The 20007-nt window shown below is 41.2% G+C and overlaps 1 protein-coding gene and 1 pseudogene across 2 annotated transcripts in view; one reads left to right on the top strand and one right to left on the bottom strand.

Annotated features, from left to right (window-relative positions):
• Positions 1-20007, bottom strand: part of BMPR1B (bone morphogenetic protein receptor type 1B) — a 354353-nt gene that overhangs the window by 327982 nt on the left and 6364 nt on the right. The gene's annotated exons all lie outside the window — the stretch shown is intronic.
• Positions 9527-10110, top strand: LOC311520163 (peflin pseudogene; annotated as a pseudogene). The gene has a single exon. The product of its transcript is annotated as a peflin pseudogene (transcript).

Below are 20007 nucleotides of genomic sequence, written 5' to 3'. Positions count from 1 at the left end.
ATTTTTCTGAAGCATTCCAGAGAATTTTACTACAATTTCTTACCAAACCTCTTTTCACATGAGTTTCAAGTTCATAATTTCTCTTTTTATTTAAAATTAACCAGAAATAATCATACCCAAGGATATGGGCTGGACATATTAGCTGATAATTATATACCACAATTAAAAATTGAAATGTTTGTAGGATGCTTGTATTTTGTTATATGAGATACCATTTCACACTAGTACTATATCTTTGACTGCTTGCAAACATTCAGAATTAAATATGTGAATACATTCACTAGCTTGGATATGGAAATTGTTCTCAAACTCTAAATCTGAATGGGAAAATATTTAATTTACAACATTCCCCCTTCTCCGTACCAATAATAATAAATGGACAGGGAACTTCGGTACTTAAAAGGTTATCTGAAAAAGGAGGTAGTAAATGAAATATTACTATTTTTTTCTTTACGGTGTACAAAGAATCCTTAGATAACTGGAAGAAAAGGTTAGGAGTAGGGTTTGTTTGTTATATTCTTATTTCTTCCCCTATTTTTAACTTTATCAATATTTAGCTGATCAAGTCTAATCTCCCCAGATTTTGCTGGAGAACACGTCGGAGGCCTCAGAAATTTAGATTGCAGGTCTTTGCTGGCCCTTCATTGAAGAAGTGGGAGCATTCCCTCTCACACATGTATTTTCTCCACAGTGTTTCTGAGCACACCCTTAAAAGTGTGGCAGTTCTGTTCAGACTCACTTATGATCGTATACTCATGGAGCGCCAAGCCTCCAGCATCATCACTGCACTTTCAGAAACAGAAATTCTCTGAGGAAGGAATTTTTAATATCACTGATTGGCTCTTAGAAAACAAACTTTTTGAAAACACAGTGGGAGGATTTGTTTGTTTCAAAGAAAACTGACGACTCTTTAATTGACTGCTGTGGTGGCAACATTGAGCAATGCTACTCACTCCCAACAACTGGGGGAACTGAATGTGTTTTGGTCACAGTGTTAACCATTTGCTGATAGCCTGAGGAGTGACAGAGGCATGAAAAAATTTTTTAAATGCAGCATTCAAAAAGCAAACAGCATACTTCTGTACTATAAAGAGTAACATGGGCTTCACAAATTGAGTAAGGCGAAAGGGCAGCGAATGATGGTGTGGATAGTAAATAGTCAAATTTTGGGCCTGCCAAACAGGGTTACAATCTTAATTGTTGGTTGGTTGGTGGGACTTTTTTATTTGTTTTTAAATCAAATAAATATAAACAATAACAACTCACTGACAATATAAATGTCTTGCAGTGTGTTGAAGTTGATTAAACGGGGTTCTTAAATGAAGACTTAAAACAACAAAATCAAGATACACTTTCACCTCAGGCATTCTTAAAATCTTTTCCTTTATAGATTTTTTCTCCCAGCAAAGCATGAAACCCCTGCAGAAAGATCATACAGCGAGATAACCTAAACAGCAGTACCCCTTCTAAAGAAGTAATTAAGCACCTTTCAGGGCAATATGGGACCACTCATTCCCGCACCAACATTAAACAACATTTACCAAGTATAGCAGTCAATTTTCCTTTTGATACTCATGCATTACTCCCCTTAGTATCTATATACACTATGCACAGGTTCTTGAAAGAAGAGACTCTGTATTTAGCAGCTGCTAAACAGGGTTTTCTGACTGGGAATTGGCATCTAAATTATATGAGAAGCATTTAAGAAAATCATTGAGCAGCATGGTCATTCAACAAACTCTCTGAGCCTAGAACTCGAAAAGTACTGTACTCAAAGTAATCTGCAAAGTTAAAAGGACGAAGAGTCAACATAAATCTTGTTGTTTTAATAGCAAACAAAGCCATAAAATTGCAATAAAAATCAGCCAATATGAAATTCCAAAGCACTTTACTAAATCTACTACAATAAAAATCCAAACTTCACACCTCTGGTGTCTGAGACAAAGTTCTTGTAAACCTCCTTGTGTCACTGAAGCACTGGCCCACACAAAACAGGAAGGCATCTTCTGCAGAGGAAAGAAATTTAAGCAGAGCTCACAGAGCCATTATTAAGTTTTATGGGAGAAGGGTGAAACATATTCCCACCCTAGAAATATCTGTATACATGATTCCAATATTTAAATATTGGAATGTAGTCAGGAAGTGCATGTGATTTCCTTTGGCAACACCAAATCTCTTTGATATCTCTGGTTACACATTCAAGTTTATTCCAGAGTTACAAACACCATGGCTGATCAATCCTATACAAAGCATCTTTTTTAAGATAGCATCTCACCAAATTCAGGCAAAAGAGCCCTGACCATCCCTGAGCAGTACCAGCTGAACATCCTCATACAGAAAGGCATGAAAAATTGGAGGGAATTCAGAGAATAACCACTAGAGTAATTAAAGGAATGAAGGAACTGATTTAGATTAACAGCTAAATACATACAGTTTGAGTAAAAGATAAGTACTGGTATCAACAACTATCTTCAGGTATCTGCAAGCATCAAGAAAGAGGATTTTTATGGTGTGTATCAGAGTAAACTGTCATGGGGAACAGGAAGGCGCCTCAGGGGAAATAATTCCATGTTCATAGCATCATAGAATATCAGGGTTGGAAGGGACCTCAGGAGGTCATCTAGTCCAACCCCCTGGTCAAAGCAGGACCAACCCCAACTAAATCATCCCAGCCAGGGCTTTGTCAAGCCTGACCTTAAAAACCTCTCAGGAAGGAGATTCTACCACCTCCCTAGGTAACCCATTCCAGTGCTTCACCACCCTCCTAGTGAAAAAGTTTTTCCTAATATCCAACCTAAATCTCCCCCACTGCAACTTGAGACCATTACTCCTTGTTCTGTCATCTGCTACCACTGAGAACAGTCTAGATCCATCCTCTTTGGAACCCCCTTTCACGTAGTTGAAAGCAGCTATCAAATCCCCCTCATTCTTCTCTTCTAGAGACTAAATAATCCCAGTTCCCTCAGCCTCTCCTCATAAATCATGTGCTCCAGCCCCCATATCGTTTTTGTTGCCCTCCGCTGGACTCTTTCCAATTTTTCCACATCCTTCTTGTAGTGTGGGGCCCAACAGTGGACACAGTACTCCAGATCAGGCCTCACCAATGTCAAATAGAGGGGAACGATCATGTCCCTCGATCTGCTGGCAATGCCCCTAATTATACATCCCAAAATGCCATTGGCCTTCTTGGCAACAAGGGCACACTGTTGACTCATATCCAGCTTCTCGTCCACTGTAACCCCTAGGTCCTTTTCTGCAGAACTGCTGCCTTGCCATTCGGTCCCTAATCTGTAGCGGTGCATGGGATTCTTCCGTCCTAAGTGCAGGACTCTGCACCTGTCCTTGTTGAACCGCATGAGATTTCTTTTGGCCCAATCCTCTAATTTGTCTAGGTCCCTCTGTATCCTATCCCTACCCTCCAGCGTATCTACCACTCCTCCCAGTTTAGTGTCATCTGCAAACTTGCTGAGGGTGCAATCCACACCATCCTCCAGATCATTAATATTCTTCAGAAAGCTCAACTTTTTCTCCACAATTACTGTTAGGGTGTCAAGGGGCCTCCTGAAAAGAGGAAGAAAAAATCAGGCCTTCTCATTAACCCAGAGGTTATCTGACATTTCTGTTGAGTACAAACTGGGAAGTTTGCTTCTACCTAAATGGTGAAAAAAGTGAAGAAAGAGGGGAAGCCTGACGACTAATTACCTTTTAGCAAGGCAGGTTGGGAATGGGAGGAATCTAGAGCTCTATTTAATACAGGCTCTTCTGTCTCTCAATCAATGTTAAAAACAAGGGGATGTTTTCCAAACAAAATTAGAGCCAACAGGAAAAACAGGTAGGGGCTTTCCTATCTGAAAAATGCTACTTTTTTTAATGTGAAGATTTAGTGATCAAACTGTAACTGATTCCCACAGCAACTATGAGGGATTGGGCTGTATGTATCTTTGCATCTCTGTTGGTACAACAAACACTTATTCCCTTTCCACCTTCCTTTCTATCATCACCTCTGTGCATCCTGACTTACTGGTGTGGTTGGGTAGAGAGTGGCACAACTAGGAGTAATGCAGATAATGAAAAGTAAATCTAACCTAACTGCCAGTATATTCAGTTCAGTTCTATGGAAGTCACTGCCCAAGACAAATTATGCAAGCCACGTCATTTTAGACCTTTTTAAAAACCATCCCGAACAAGATATTAGGAAATACACAATAGGGGTAATTCTTACAGTATCAGAGAAGCAGATTAGATGATGTACAGCAATATGAGATTATACCATCCACCTTAAGCAGTTTTGATTATTTTGATGTTTATTCATCAACTGGAGACACTGTCTCTCATGAAGAATCTAAATCTTAGTCATCATCTGAGACTGTGAGCATACTTCTGGAAAATTAAGTTCTTCAGAGAACTGGAGCAAGATGCAATGACCTTCTAGCTTGTGAGGTCATAACTTCTTTTGGCAGAGTTCCTTTTGACTGAAAAAAAAATATCAGCTGTTATCTCCATTCAGAGACCTTCTTCCAATTCTCTGGCACAGTTTTTCTAAAACTGTAGTTACATTGAAGGCCTTGTCCTTCTCCTGCTCAACACCAAGGGAGACTTACTATTGACTTCAATGGGAGCAGGTCTTAAATCTGAACAAATAAATTTAAAATCTCCGAAGCTTCTCTAATGTGTCTGCAATGGATAAATGTTGTAACCTAAAAAAGATCCAATGTGTCCTCACAGCAACCTTTGCTCCCCAGGATCCAACCATCTGCCCACTCTTGCTGTACATCCCTTCTGACCACAAGATATAACCTACACCTCTCTGCATCAGTATAGGTGAATCATGGCCAGAGACAACTATGAGGCAAATGGCTCTCCCACTCACCATGAGGAGAGTCTATGGTGGATCATGGGAGAAGTAGCCTAGCATACAGAGCAGGATGGGAGCATGAGACATCTAAACTACAACTCCCACCATGAGCCATCACGGCAGCATTTCCGAATTAAAAAATTTAGGATTTCAGCCAAAAAAAATTGGTAAAGTAGAAAACTGACAAAACAATGTCTCCACCTTCCCCGCCATCCCCTCCAAAATCTCGGGGGAGGGGGAGAGCACATTTTCTGACCAACTTTACTACCAGTGTCCTTAACATTAATTAAAAAAAGAACATGCTAAGCTAAGCTTAAGAAGATCAAAAAAGTGAGAACCCAAATTCTGCTCACATCCACAGACTTCAATGAATTTGCACAGATGTAGCTGACAGCAGAACGAAAAAGACATTTTGGAAGATTTTTCTCCAGAGTCTAGAAAAGATTTAAATTGTGTATGTAGGTTAAATTTCTTTTTCTGTTTATTTCTCACTTGCAAATGAATTTAAAGTTGCCACTGTCGGCTTGTTACATTGTCTTTACTTATATGACAAACACCTTAAATCACTGAAAGTGAAAGAAATTTTAAAGAACAGGTTATTTGTCACTGTCTGTGCTCTTTGTTAATTTTTTTGCATTTCTTCCAGTTTTCATAGTGTCATTTCACTTTTAGGTTCTGAGTGTTGTAATGTTTGGGTTTCAAGGACTACCGTTAAATATTTAAAACAACTGCTTTTAAGTTATGGAACCATTTCTATTTTTCTTAGGCTTTATTCAAGCCAGTTTTTGAAAAACTTAAGTTCTGGGCCATATTTAAGTTGACAGTGTCTCTTTAACGACACAAGCTGACTTGAGCCAACCGTAGCCAAGGACTAAGACATGATACCCTCCCCTGTGCAACTCTGCCAGTGCACCTCAAATCAAACCCATAATATCCCTGCCATTCCGGTCCTGGGACTCTCATACAGACTGTCAGCACAAAATGCTTTCCAAATCTGGGTTCTGTTATACCCATTTTATAGATGAGGAAACTGAGAACAGACAGTTTAGTGGCCTAACTTTTCAAAGATGCTGGGCATCCACAGATTTGGATGGATCTTTGGTACCTTTGAAATCAGGCCGAAGTCAGTGGTAGAGTGAACAGAAGCGGGGAGTCCTGACTCCAGGCCTAAATTCTAAATAGCAGATCACCTGCATCCCATGAGTCACATGATACAGGAAACATTTGTACTTAGATTTATCTTTCAATATAACCCAATAATTTATACCGGCTCATCACGAATACTGAACCAGAAAAGCGCTCAGTGTCCTTGACTGTGTCTACCTTTTGTTCTGTAGTTATCATATGATAAATCCATGCAGCTAGCCCTATTTTATTCCTTGAGGGTTTGATGCATTTGTGTAAGATTACTTGAGACCTCAATACACAAAGCAGGCTGTGGTTACAGGCTTTGTAATTGTCACTCAGCAGCCAAAAAAAGTTAAAAACACAGACAGATGAAGGATATTTCCAGCTCAAGGCAGAATTGAAAAGAACTGTCAATACAGCAATTATGGACATTCCAAATAACTCAGATATACAAACAGTTTTGGTTTCATTTAAAAAAAATACCATCCATTTGCAAGTGTTATGGCACAAACATCAGATAAGAAAATTGATGCATTTAAACTTTGACACCTCTTGAGTTTTCTGATATTGTCAAGCAGTGTTGCTCTCTATTTTAATGGAGTATACTCTAGCAGAGAACAGCACATGTTATTTTTTAGAATTGTTCTTACCAGATCCAACATAAAAACCTTGTTTGCACTGACCAAATGATTTACCTCTATTGCAGTGAGAACGAAGGGCTTGACCCCGATCAAACGCTAAGCATTTCCTTCCAAAATGGTACTGAAGCCAGCCAGTCAAGAGGAACTTTACACAGAAATTTCTAACTGCAGCAACTTTTGGAACAGATGTTTATCAAGTTACAAATCCAAACTGGATGTTGGTTTACACAGTTCAATAAAATGTTAATTATGGTTCTGCAAGAGTGTAAACCGATCATGTCACGCAACTGAACACTTGTTGTTAATGTTAACATCTCCATGGCTTGCACTAGACCTAGGGTTAACCTACCTTCCCAAGACAAAAATGAGGCAAAATAAATGCAAAACCGCCACATTAAAATCTTAAGAAGATGACAAGCAGCAAATCTGCATAAATCAACATTCTACAATCCTTTTTTTGGAGACACACGATGCTTTTCCCCTGGCATTGTGATACAAACATCTTTAATGTAATCCTTACCGGAGGGCAAAAGAGAAGGGAAACGGATAGATAACACCATGTCAGATTTGGAGACATAAGCTCTCTGCCCTTGGGTCAGACATATGGAAGGCAGGTCCCTGCGCAAAGGGGTCTGCAATATCAGTATGTTCAGAAATGGCCTTATATCATACTCTTCATCCTGTACCGTGGGTTGGTTATCTGATTGAAAGGGCAATAACCAATACCAGAAAACTGTGTGTGGTCAGAAAGGCTGCAGGGGAAAAATGGATCAAAATCATCAGATTAATTACTTCACACATGCATCTGTGTCCCTGCCCGGCAACATATTCCTCCCACCATCAGTACAGTTTTGCGAATGAAGGTAAGGATTTGCCGATCTGATGTGTTCTGCAGGATGCATATAATGTGCTAGTGGTGCCTTGAGTGGTATTAACTTGTGAGAGGAAAAAACATCCTCTCATCTTTAGATATGGGTGGCTTCAAACCTATGACCCTGTAGATCTGGCTCCTCCCATATTTTAACTGTGCTACTCACAATTTGAGGACGCTTGGAAATGTACCAATTGGACTATGATGCTTAGACAAGATTGAGCTATTCTGGGGGGTTTGCCACGTAATCCCACCCACCTTTTCCCTCTGTGGATAGTATTTGATGGTATGGTCTCCCACAGATAATAAGCAGCTACATAATCCATTTAAGCAGTTGCTCAAACGCTGCGTGATAAACTCTAACGTCCATAGAAAAGATGCCACAAATTATCCTGCTTATTGGCTCTGGTAGCTCTTCTCACGTCCTTACATCCCCTCTGAACACATAACTGGATAAATATTTGTTAGAAATAGGGTGCTCTTGCAATTAAATATTTGTTTTCTCTGATCATCAGCTGGTGTAAATTAGCCTAGCTTCACTGATTTCACTGGAGCAATGCTGATCTAACATCAGCTGGGGTAATGACCCCAAAGTTCCTCTTTCAACTTCATGGATTTTATTCTGTCTCCTTGGTATTGTTTTCCCCTCTATATATTATGTAAATCTATATATTATATATGATAGCTTTGTTTCCAGTTGCAAAGGCAGGTAAGCATATCCTTTCCCAGTACTGAATACAAGCTCCATTCCTTGGTGCTTCAAAGCATTAAGACAGGACCCTTGAAGTGAAAGATAAATCTCCTTTCCCAAGTTTTCTTTGGCCTGACTAAACAATATGTTTTCCCTGCACTCCTATCAAATGACTAAATACTTTGGACTTCTAGTGCCTTTCATGCAACAAGCTCAAACTATTTCATACACCTTAATTAAGCCCAGTAGCAGCCAGGCAAAGGAAGTAAGAGAGATTAAATTGCCTCATCTTCAGAGATTCTCAGCACTCATGTTGCTCACTGAAGTACATGGGGGCTGTGGGTTCTCATACCCCCTGGAAAAAGAAGGCGGGGGGGAGGAACCGTTTACCCAGCATAGCAACATCAGTTAGGGGTGTGATTTTTCTGCAACATTTCTCTGCCAACAAAAGTGGAAATGCAATTATACAGCATTGGCTGTTCTAGCTTATTTTGTTTACCAAAGCAGTATAAGCTAGACCAGCAAAAGTACTTTTTTTTTGCCAATATACACTAAGAGGCTTTTGCCAGTATTGTTATAATAGCTATACCCATAAAATGTTTAAGTTTATACTAGGTCAGAAAGTCACTAGCAGAGCTAGGAATGGAAACAAGTACTCCTGTGTGCCCTACCTATTATTTGTATTGGGTTTTTCCCCACAAATCCATCCATATACCATATCTTATCACTTCTGGAACATTGCACATTAGTGAGGCCAAGGCAGTAGCAATGATGAAATCCTTTACACAAAACACAAAGCCAAAGGAGGTGAAGGTGTGGAACTCCTTCAAGCCTGCCATGTCCTCGCACTTCAGTCTCTGCAGAATGTTACTTACCCATCCCCTTTCACATACAAAGAAGCACAAAAACATCACTACTCATCTTTAAAAAAAGAAAAGGAGTACTTGTGGCACCTTAGAGACTAACCAATTTATTTGAGCATGAGCTTTCGTGAGCTACAGCTCACTTCATCAGATGCATGCCGTGGAAACTGCAGCAGACTTTATATATACACAGAGAAGTCTGCTGCAGTTTCCACGGCATGCATCTGATGAAGTGAGCTGTAGTTCACGAAAGCTCATGCTCAAATAAATTGGTTAGTCTCTAAGGTGCCACAAGTACTCCTTTTCTTTTTGCGAATACAGACTAACACGGCTGTTACTCTGAAACTACTCATCTTTAGACAACTCTGCAGATTCATTTAAGGTACCATTCTCTACTATCCTTTCTGGCCCCAGTCCTGCAAAACCTTACACAAGAGTTTGATTTTAAAACAGTAACCCCTTGGAGTTTAGAGTGCCATGGCCGGCTACCCGTATGGGCAGGGTTACCCCGGATCAGCAGGGCCAGCCCCAGGTGCCCCGCAGGGCGGTTACTATTCCAGAGGCCAGTATGGAAGTAGGCTGCTTCCTGGTGGTTCCTATGGCGGCCCAACACCTGAAGGCCCCTATGGACCACCATCTGGCGGAGGGGCTTATGGGCATCCCACCCCAGGAGGAGCACCATCTGGAGCTCCTGGGGGACCTTATGCAGGAGGCCCAGCCCCAGGAGGGCCTTATGGGCAGCCATCTACCAGTCCCTATGGTGCCCTCAGCCAGGACCCTATGGAGCTAGGGCTCCTGCTGGTAACATGCCCCCTGGCGTGGACCCAGAGGCCTTTTCTTGGTTCCAGACAGTGGATGCCAATCGCAGTGGCTACGTCTCCATCAAAGAACTCAAGCAGGCCCTGGTCAACTCCAACTGGTCTGCATTTAATGAGGAGACCTGCCTTATGATGATAAACATGTTCGATAAAACAAAGTTGGGACGGATCGATATCTTTGCGTTCTCGGCCTTGTGGCACTTCATCCAGTTTGGAATGCCCCAGCCCGAATGGATCCTCTAGTTGTAGCACAAAGAGATGATGAAGGGGAAGAACCCACAATAAGTACTTCCAAGGCCCCACTGTCTGACGCTGTGGGGACGTCCCAAGAACATGATGAGGAAGGTTTGGTGCAGGCAGAGAACCCTGTACTGCAAACAGCCATTTTAAACCCAGATGCCCTCGAATTTGTGCCTCAAGGACCCATCATCTTGCCTCCATGTTCAGTGGTGTCACCTGAGCCAATACCCAACAGCCAGCCTAGACGTTCCTCTAGGGAAGGGAAGCCCAGGTGTGTGCTGACGTATGATCGTTTAGGAGAACCCAGTGACCTACAGATCTTTGGGGTGCCACGAGGGGCAAGTTGCCTCATGGGAAACCTGTTCCACCCCTCGGGGTCCTGTGAGATGGATAATGGAAATGCTCTTGACGAATGGGGGCCCTGTGTCTCCTGCTGGGGATCCATAGTGTAGAGTTGCTCACCTTGATGGGGACATCAAGGATTATTTCTTTTGGGGGGGGGGAGAGTGTAACCCCTTGGGGTTTAGAGAGCATGGCCCCTTTAAATCTTTTTTCCTAGTGGGGAGGGGGAGCAGTGAGAGAAAGGAGGGAAACTTGGGGGTGTAGCTCTGGAGCCCTGGAAGAGAAGGGCTGCAGCCGTGAAGCCCTGGACAAAAAAGTGAAGGAGAGAGAACCTGCCTGAAGCCTGGGAAGGACAGGGTGGCTGATTGGGGACACCCCAGGACAGGAGCCAGGAGGAGCACTGTGCCAGGGAGGAATCGCCCGAGAAGGTCAGGCCAGAGCTGGACCCAGTATCACTGCCGCCCAGAGCTGCATGGGGCTGTGAGTACTGGGGCTTGTGACTCTGCGCTAGGAATAAGGAGGGAGGCCGCTAGTTAGTTAAGCGGGGAGGTGGTCGCTCTGTGTGGCTTTGCAGAGAGCAGCAGAAGAGGGCACCAGAGGGGTTTCTTGGGGAAAGTTCACTGGTGCTGAAGACGACCAGGAGAACCCAAGACTCAGCACTGAACTAGAACTTTGCTCAGGACTCCTGAACTCTGCGTGCTGACACATAGTCAGCATCTGCCCTTTCAGACTGTGCTACCATTGGGCCTGTGGGGCCTTGGTTTGGAAGCAACGCTGTTCTACTGCTCCCCCTATACTTCCTCTTGTTGTTTTTCTCCTCTCATCCCTCTGTAAATAAATATCTCCCTTTATTATATCCATTGTACTTTTCCTGGGGGTGTGTGTGTTCACTCTGAGGGATTTGGAACAGATGCCCCTGGGGTAGAGGGGATTTTTCCTTGTGCATTCTTGCGTGCACTGTCTCTTGGCCAGAGCTGCCTGCAGAGCAGACTCCATCTTGGCCAAAAGGGCGCTAAAGTTACACAACCAAGAGTAGCCTCATTGAAATCAATTAAACTATTCACGAACGTGCTTGTATCTACTACCACAAGTAATTTTGTTATTTCATTGAGACAATTCATGGTAGTAAAGTCAAACACGAGTACTGCGTAGTAAGACCAGGCCTTTGTTTGTAAATTCTTCCCTACCTTATCTCACTGAGCCAGGCTCCAGACACTGTCAATACAAAGGCTTTCCCCAGAATACTAGAGCTGCTGAGGGAAGAGCCTTTTTTCATCCTTCTATCCATTTGACTTTTTACATCTCACCTCATATCTCATTATTAATTAAGTATCGTTCTATACTATGATCCCCAGTAATGGACCAGTCATTGTACAAACACAGAACAAAAAAATGGCCCATGCCCCAAAGAACTTACAATGTATCTTGACTTAATTCTTCCGCAATAATTAGTGTTATGTCTAAATGTTTTTAAATCCTTTAATATGTTCAAAAATTAAAAAATATCCTTAACACCAGTTTCAGAGTAACAGCCGTGTTAGTCTGTCTTCGCAAAAAGAAAAGGAGTACTTGTGGCACCTTAGAGACTAACCAATTTATTTGAGCATGAGCTTTCGTGAGCTACATATCACTTCATCGGATGCATACCGTGGAAACTGCAGAAGACATTATATACACACAGAGACCATGAAACAATACCTCCTCCCACTGGGCCTCTGTGTGTTTCATGGTCTCTGTGTGTATATGTCTTCTGCAGTTTCCACGGTATGCATCCGATGAAGTGAGCTATAGCTCACGAAAGCTCATGCTCAAATAAATTGGTTAGTCTCTAAGGTGCCACAAGTACTCCTTTTCTCTTAACACCAGTGTCGTCTGTCAATCATATTATATACAATCTGCTCTCTTGTTCTTAGCTCTGTACAGTTTTGGAGTTTGGCTTGAGAAAACTATAAAAAAGGCCCCAGTCTTACATTCAGGTCTGTACTGGCAGACCCATGCAGAGTTCCACTGACTTCAACAGGGATTGGTGTGGGTGACCCCAGAGGAAAAGATCCAATTGCAGAGTCAAGGCCTACAGTTGTACAAAGCAGTCTATATTAATTTAATCTGCAATAAGAGGAATGGAAATGGCAAAACCAAAAAGGGTTGTATAAACATGTTTGAATGCTACTAGGAGCAAAAATGAGATTGGGGTAAATATTTCAAATAGATGCACCATATCTGAAAGCACATGGGCAGCATGAAAACAGTAGATTAGACAGACGCTTATGGGAAGTCTCCTTTTTTGCATACCCTTCCAAGTCATGCTGCATGAACTGTCAGGGTGTGTTAGAAAATTTGAGGTGGGCACAAAGGATGAAATCCCACCCCCCCTGCAGAGGGTCAGCAAAATGACTGTGCATGATTTAAATGATCAAAATAAGTAACAAACCGTACTGCCAACCTCAAATGTTCAATAATCGTGAATCAGGCCTCAGAAAATCATGAGGTTGGTTTAAATTGCCTGAGATTTAAATAATAGTAATATACATGGGGTTCTTTTTATTTGCCTTCAGGTTTCCAAGCCTTTAAGGCATGCACAGATAACCTTTTCAAGCTTTTCTCCACAACCGTTGTTTTTTTTTTCAACAGAAGTTCTGATTCTCACATACTCACAGACCTCCCAGGGGACCTTAAGAAAAATACTATATTTTACACCACATGGCAACACTTACGTGCTGGTGCGCTACTGCTCAGTGAATTTCACCCCAAATCTGATAGCCCTGACAATACCCTAGTTTGCCTTTAAGAAGAGAACGACTATTCTTTCCTAACAGTATTGAGCAAAATTTAATAAATATTTAAGACCTTCATTCTCTTCCAACATAGATGGTCAAACTGTTGATTTCTGTAGATCCTTTTTTAGGTCAGCAACTTGTTGTCGATGGTGACAATAACCTTGGCAGACTAATAACTGCACATTTCCCATTGCTAACGTGAGTCTGTATTATTCTCTGAAAATTCTTTTAAAGGAATCAAATTAGTTTGCTTCGATTACTTTTCTTTTTAATATAACCTTCATCTTGCTGGAGACAGGAGAAAACAAACTGGAAATTAATGATGGCATTCAAACAACAGTTCAGGAATTTTCTGTCTTCTGCTTACTTGTGGAAGGAGCAGTGGGGAAAAAGACAAATCTCAAGGGTCACAGTGTGAGAAAGACTCAGAGAAAAGTCATAAGCAGATAAGTTAAAATGTATTCCTTTTCTCAGTGATTTTCTTCTAATACACAACATGGATCTGCCTGCTGCTTTGCCTACTGTTTGGATAAGACCCTCTGCCACTGCTGTAAAATATAAATAGTAGGGCTGTCAAGCAATTAAAAAAAATCATCATGCTGTTAATAATAGAATACCATTTATTTAAATATTTTGGATGTTTTCTACATTTTCAAATATGTTGATTTCAATTACAACACAGAATACAAAGTGTACAGTGCTCACTTTATATTTATTACAAATATTTGCACTGTAAAAACAAAAGAAATAGTATTTTAATTCACCTTACACAAGTACTATAATGCAATCCTTTACCATGAAAGTTGAACTTACAAATGTAGAATTGTGTACAAAAAAACCCTGATTTGTTTTTGACTGCAATGTAAAACTGTAGAGCCTACAAGTCCACTCTGTCCTACTTCTTGTTCAGCCAATCGCTAAGAAAAACAAGTTTATTTACATTTGCAGGAGATAATGCTGCCCACTTCTTGTTTACAATGTCACCTGAAAGCGAGAACAGGCATTCACATGGCAATGTTGTGGCCGACATCAAAAGATATTTACATGACAGATGCGCTAAAGATTCACATGTCCCTTCATGCTTCAACCACCATTCCAGAAGACATGCGTCCATGCTGATGATGGGTTCTGCTCGATAACGATCCAAGGCAGTGCGGACCAATGCATGTTCACTTTCATCATCTGAGTCAGATGCCACCAGCAGAAGGTTGATTTTCTTTTTTGGTGGTTCAGGTTTTTTAGTTTCTGTATCAGAGTGTTGTTCTTTTAAGACTTCTGAAAGCATGCTCAACACCTTGTTCCTCTCAGATTTTGGAAGGCACGTCAGATTCTTAAACCTTGGGTCGAGTGCTATCGCTATCTTTAGAAATCTCACATTGATACCTTCTTTGCGTTTTGTCAAATTTGCAGTGAAAGTGTTCTTAAAACAAACATGTGCTAGGTCATCATGCTATAACATGAAATATATGCCAGAATGCAGGTAAAACAGAGCAGGAGACATACAATTCTCCCCCAAGGAGTTCAGTCAGAAATTTAATTAACACTTTTTTTTAAAGGAGCCTTATCAGCATGAAAGCATGTCCTCTGGAATGGTGGCCGAAGCATGAAGGGGCATATGAATCTTACATAAATACCTTGCAATACCGGCTACAAAAGTGCCATGCAAACGCCTGTTCTCACTTTCAGGTGACCTTGTAAATAAGAAGCAGGCAGCATTATCTTCCGTAAATATAAACAAACTTGTTTGTCTTAGCGATTGGCTGAACAAGAAGTCAGACTGAGTGGACTTGTAGGCACTACTGTTTTACATGGTTTTATTTTTGAATGCAGTTATGTAACAAAACGAAAAAATCTTTCGGGGACCCCCAAGCCTCCCTGCTCAGCCCCCACTCCACCCCTTCCCCCAAGGCCCCACCCCCCCACACCTCTTTCAGGCCCCCGCTCACTCCATCCCCCCCCCTTCCCCACCCTCTCACTAAGCTGAGACAGGGGTTTGGGGTGTTGGAAGGGGTGTGGGCTCTGGGAGGGAGTTTGGGTGCAGACTTTGGGCTGGGGTAGGAGTGTGGGCTGTGGGAGGGAGTTTGGGTGCAGGAGGGGGTGCAGGCTCTGGGCTGAGGCAGGGGGTTGAGGTGTGGGAAAGGATGAGGGGTGCAGGCTCTGGCTGGGTGGCGCTTACTTTGGGCAGCTCCCGAAAGTGACCGGCACATCTCTCTGGTAGTGGCTCCTAGGCAGGGGGTCAGAGGGTCTCCACACACTGCCCCTGTCTGCGGGCACCGCCCCCACAATGCCCCACAGTTGCAGAGTCGGCGGCACCCCTCCCCCTGGGGGTGCCACAGGGACATGCTGGTTGCTTCCAGGAGTGGTGCTGAGCTAGGGCAGACAGGGAGCTGCCTTAGCCCCGCTGCGCCGCTGGACTTTTAGCGCCTAAAATCTCCCAGTTTGGCTTTAGTAGCCTCCGGGAGATAGAGAGAGGGGGAGGAGTTCATCAGCGAGGCTCACAGACCCCTGAAGTACCCACTGGGGCCCCCAGGGTCCGCGGAGCCCAGTTGGAGAAATGCTGCTATACAGAATAACTGTCAATGTGCACACTATGCATAACAATTCATTGGATTTAGGCATCACTCTTCACCCAAGGATCTCAAAATGCTTTAGAAAAGGTGTATCTCAAATCTTTAGATCCCAATCTTGTGTCAACCCACTGAAGTGATTGAGACGGCACACGTGCTTAAGGGCTGTGCAGGGAGCCCCCATTCAGAATTGGCCCCTAAAGGCCTGCCTCTAGACAAAGCGAATCAAGTGAGGTTTGTATGTGCTTAATGAGATTCCTCCAGGCTGCAAATGCCTGCACAAAAGACAGTTATAATAGAAGATAAATGTCTTTTTTGGAAAATCTTATACATTCAACCTTGGTAACCAATACAGATAATTAACCTAATCTCAATTATAATATCCTGCCTTCAAAATACATCTTGCATAGAAGCAAGATTAATTATGTTTGTCCTGTCCAAATCTTTCTCGTGTGCATACACACACAGTCTATGAGCACCATACGCTTTGAACCGATTTAGCTAGGGAAGATGTAGCTTATAAAAATGTTTATACTCTCTGTCTGGAAAAGATGGATGTGCATGCCTGTGCGTGAGGAAGAGAGATCCTCTCTTCGTGGGGAAAAGAGGAGTCTTGAATGCAAACCTTTGCAGGCACATAAAGGAAGAATTGATTTTTAAATATCTGATTACAAATCATTTTATTTGTGTGCTTTAAAAGTTATGTAACTACCAACAGGCATGTCTTTCTTTGTCTACCTTTCTCATACTAACTACAGAACTGGGCTTCTAACGTAGGTAAAGGGAAGCACAATTTAGCCCAAATTCTGTTTGTAAGCTGGGGTCTTAAACCTTTACAAGAAAAGAAATGCTTTATAGTTAAGCTTAAGAACTGCCACATAAAGCAAAACATTTAAATGGATACTTTTATTCTGCAAAATCCTCTACAATTGAAACAAAATTACTCTACCTATATATATATATATATATATATTATATTCATCAGCAGCAATTTTTAACAGTACAATCTGCCTATTCCATTGATCAAATGGGATGTCCATCAAGTGATTAACAACCCTCTTGTGTGTGTATGGGGGTGGGGGGGATGTGAGAAAAACCTGGATTTGTGCTGGAAATGGCCCACCCTAATTATGCACATTGTAGGGAGAATGGTCACTTTGGATGAGCTATTACCAGCAGGATAGTGAGTTTGTGTGTGTGGTTTTTGGGAGGGGGGTGAAGGGGTGAGAGAACCTGGATTTGTGCAGGAAATGGCCCAACTTTATTATCATGCACATTGTGTAAAGAGTTGTCACTTTGGATGGGCTATCACCAGCAGGAGAGTGAATTTGTGGGGGGGGGGGGGGGGGTGGAGGGTGAGAAAACCTGGATTTGTGCTGGAAATGGCCCACCTGAGATGATCACTTTAGATAAGCTATTACCAGCTGGACAGTGGGGTGGGAGGAGGTATTTTTTCATATTCTCTGTGTATATATAAAGTCTGCTGCATTTTCCACGGCATGCATCCGATGAAGTGAGCTGTAGCTCACGAAAGCTCATGCTCAAATAAATTGGTTAGTCTCTAAGGTGCCACAAGTACTCCTTTTCTTTTTGCGAATACAGACTAACACGGCTGTTACTCTGAAACCTCTTGACCACTGATAGTGTCTCCTATATAGTTTTTCAAACATTTCCATCTGCAGCATTTGAACAATTTGGGCCCAATCCTCTGCCACATTTGTGTAAGAGTAATAGAAGGTAAAGCAGACAAAGGAAGTTACTGGCATATTGAAAATGGGATATCCATCAAAACAGCTATTTACAGTAGGCAAATTAATTACAACAGTTGGGACCAGTTAGTCCTCTCTCCTTGTGATCTTTAATTGATCTGGAGTCTCTTAATCTGGAAAGGGGGAAATTAAATTAATCCCAATTAAAGACCTAATCCTGCAAATATATACATACATGAAGCTGTGCACATGCAAAAGTGCTGGTCGCTTCAGGGAATAAAAGGGCTTTTAAAAGGGCTCTTTTCTAATGTGGCTGCTTTTACATATATATGTTATAAGGCTCACCTTTTTGACTTGGCTTTTACATTTGAAATATTCTAGGTCACCTAGAACACAAAATTTTGTGTTTTTGTTTTTTTTAGAAAAGTGGCAAGAATACATGAATTTATAATCCAGTTCATAGAAAAAATAAATTAAAATATATTTTAATATTTATAAGGATTTAACTCAATATCTTTGAAATATGAGCCAAACACTTTATTCATTGAAATACACATCCTCTGGTTTTATGTTGTGAAATTTAGAATATTATTTCATCACTGATAAGTCCCCATATACTGTATTTCCACTTAAGCAAAACATCGTGCTGATTTTAAATTTTTATTAAAATAATAACTTTAAGGGCAATGAAGTTCAAAGTTCAATTCATATAAGGAGTTATGAATTTGTAAAGCCATACAAGAGTTAATTTATTATTAAAGAAGCTGCCTTACTGTGCATTTTGTTTTGACACATGAGAGAGAATGTACCTAAGTTTTATTTATACATTTTTCCATAAACAGGGCACCTATTACAATGATTTTCTCTGTATGATACTAGGTTGATGCAAAAATACAAAATGTCAAATACTAACTACATAACACTCATGCATAGGACTGAAAAAATTAATCAAAACAATAATGAAGATTATCAAAGAGAACCATGATTTTCCTATATTTTAGTTGTCATTGCTTCAAAAAGAGGGCCTATATTAAAATATGGCACTCCAAGAACTAGATATGGAAGGAAAATTATAAATAAATTGGTTCAATATATGAGGACATGACAAAAAGGAAAGAAGTACTCCTTTTCTATTCAAGCTTTCATCTGCAAGGTCACCATTCTGCAGGGAAATCATCAACTGAGCTGGCATTTCTAAGTGATGCTTGGATACAACTTTAAACAAAACAAAACCTGGTAACTTAGATATAAAAATAAAATACCATCTAATTCATATGTAGCATATCATAGCGACTCCCTGCTAGTCACTGTTTCATACAATACAGAGACAAGTTTTCACTACTGTTAGCACTTAACTATTTCATGGCTGTTAGAAGTTAACCGGATGTGTTCTGCTGCTGTCTATGTACCTATTACTTGTCACTGTAATACCATGGACCTCTTGGTAACCACAAAATTATCAGCTACAGTCAGGTCTGGCTGCACAAATATTTTCAGCAGTGCCGATGTAAGTGGCAAAGAAAACTTCTTGATTGTCAGACTTTTGACTTTTAAACTCAACAAATTTGATCTGGAGTCTTAGAGAAAGAATAATATGGAACCTCAAGCTGTCATTTTTACCAGCACTTTAGCCACAATTTCCTGCTCATTTTACTCATGGGAGAAGTGTCATTGACTTGAGTGGGACTATCATGTGAGAAAGGAGAACAGGATTTGAACCTTTCAAGCTGTTTCATAATGGAGGTAAAAAATCCCAAGTAAACTGAATACAGAATTCCACTTCTCTTTGCATGACTGTTTCAGAATAACAAGGTGTAAACTCAGCAAGGGAGAAGGCCATCTTCATGATCTCAGTTGCGAAAATCTTCATTTAAAACAAAACAAAAAAGGTTTAGACTAAGCAAAAGTTCCCAGGAAACAATCCTGCTGGGATTTCCTGTGGGCCTGATTCTGATCTCAATTTTTAAACTGGGGGTGTACCTCCATTTAATTTCAATTGAGTTACAATTCAATTTACACTGTGGACATAAGATCAAAATTGTGCCACCTGACACTATTCATCAAGAGATGTAATAACATCACGGTAAGCACGAAACAATCTTGAGTAGTTTATCTTGTCATCTGAGCCCCCCGAGATGCTGAGAAGTACCAAGGAGAAACTGCTCTGGAAAAATTAAAATAATGAACTACACGTTTAAAAGCTCGACATTTAACACCCACGACAGACATCTGCAAGGTGATAATGTTACCCCAAATTTAGGTGTGTATGATGCTCTGTAATCTGACAACCTCCTTATCCCTTTCCTTACAAAAAAGACAATCAATAATTCCTTTGCAAAGGGATTCGGATATTCCGCTGGATGAAATGGTGCAATTTCTCCACACAGCCCAGTGGGTGACAGGAGATACATCGTGTCTGATAATGCCCAAAAGAAAGAGATCAGACACCCTGCATTCATCACCAGTGCAGAAGCAACTGGTAAGAATTAAAGCCTTTGCTAGAGA

This window comes from Lepidochelys olivacea (assembly GCF_965140295.1).
Source record: "Lepidochelys olivacea isolate rLepOli2 genome assembly, chromosome: 4".
Classification (NCBI taxonomy): domain Eukaryota; kingdom Metazoa; phylum Chordata; order Testudines; family Cheloniidae; genus Lepidochelys; species Lepidochelys olivacea.
This window is presented reverse-complemented; position numbering and strand designations above follow the sequence as displayed.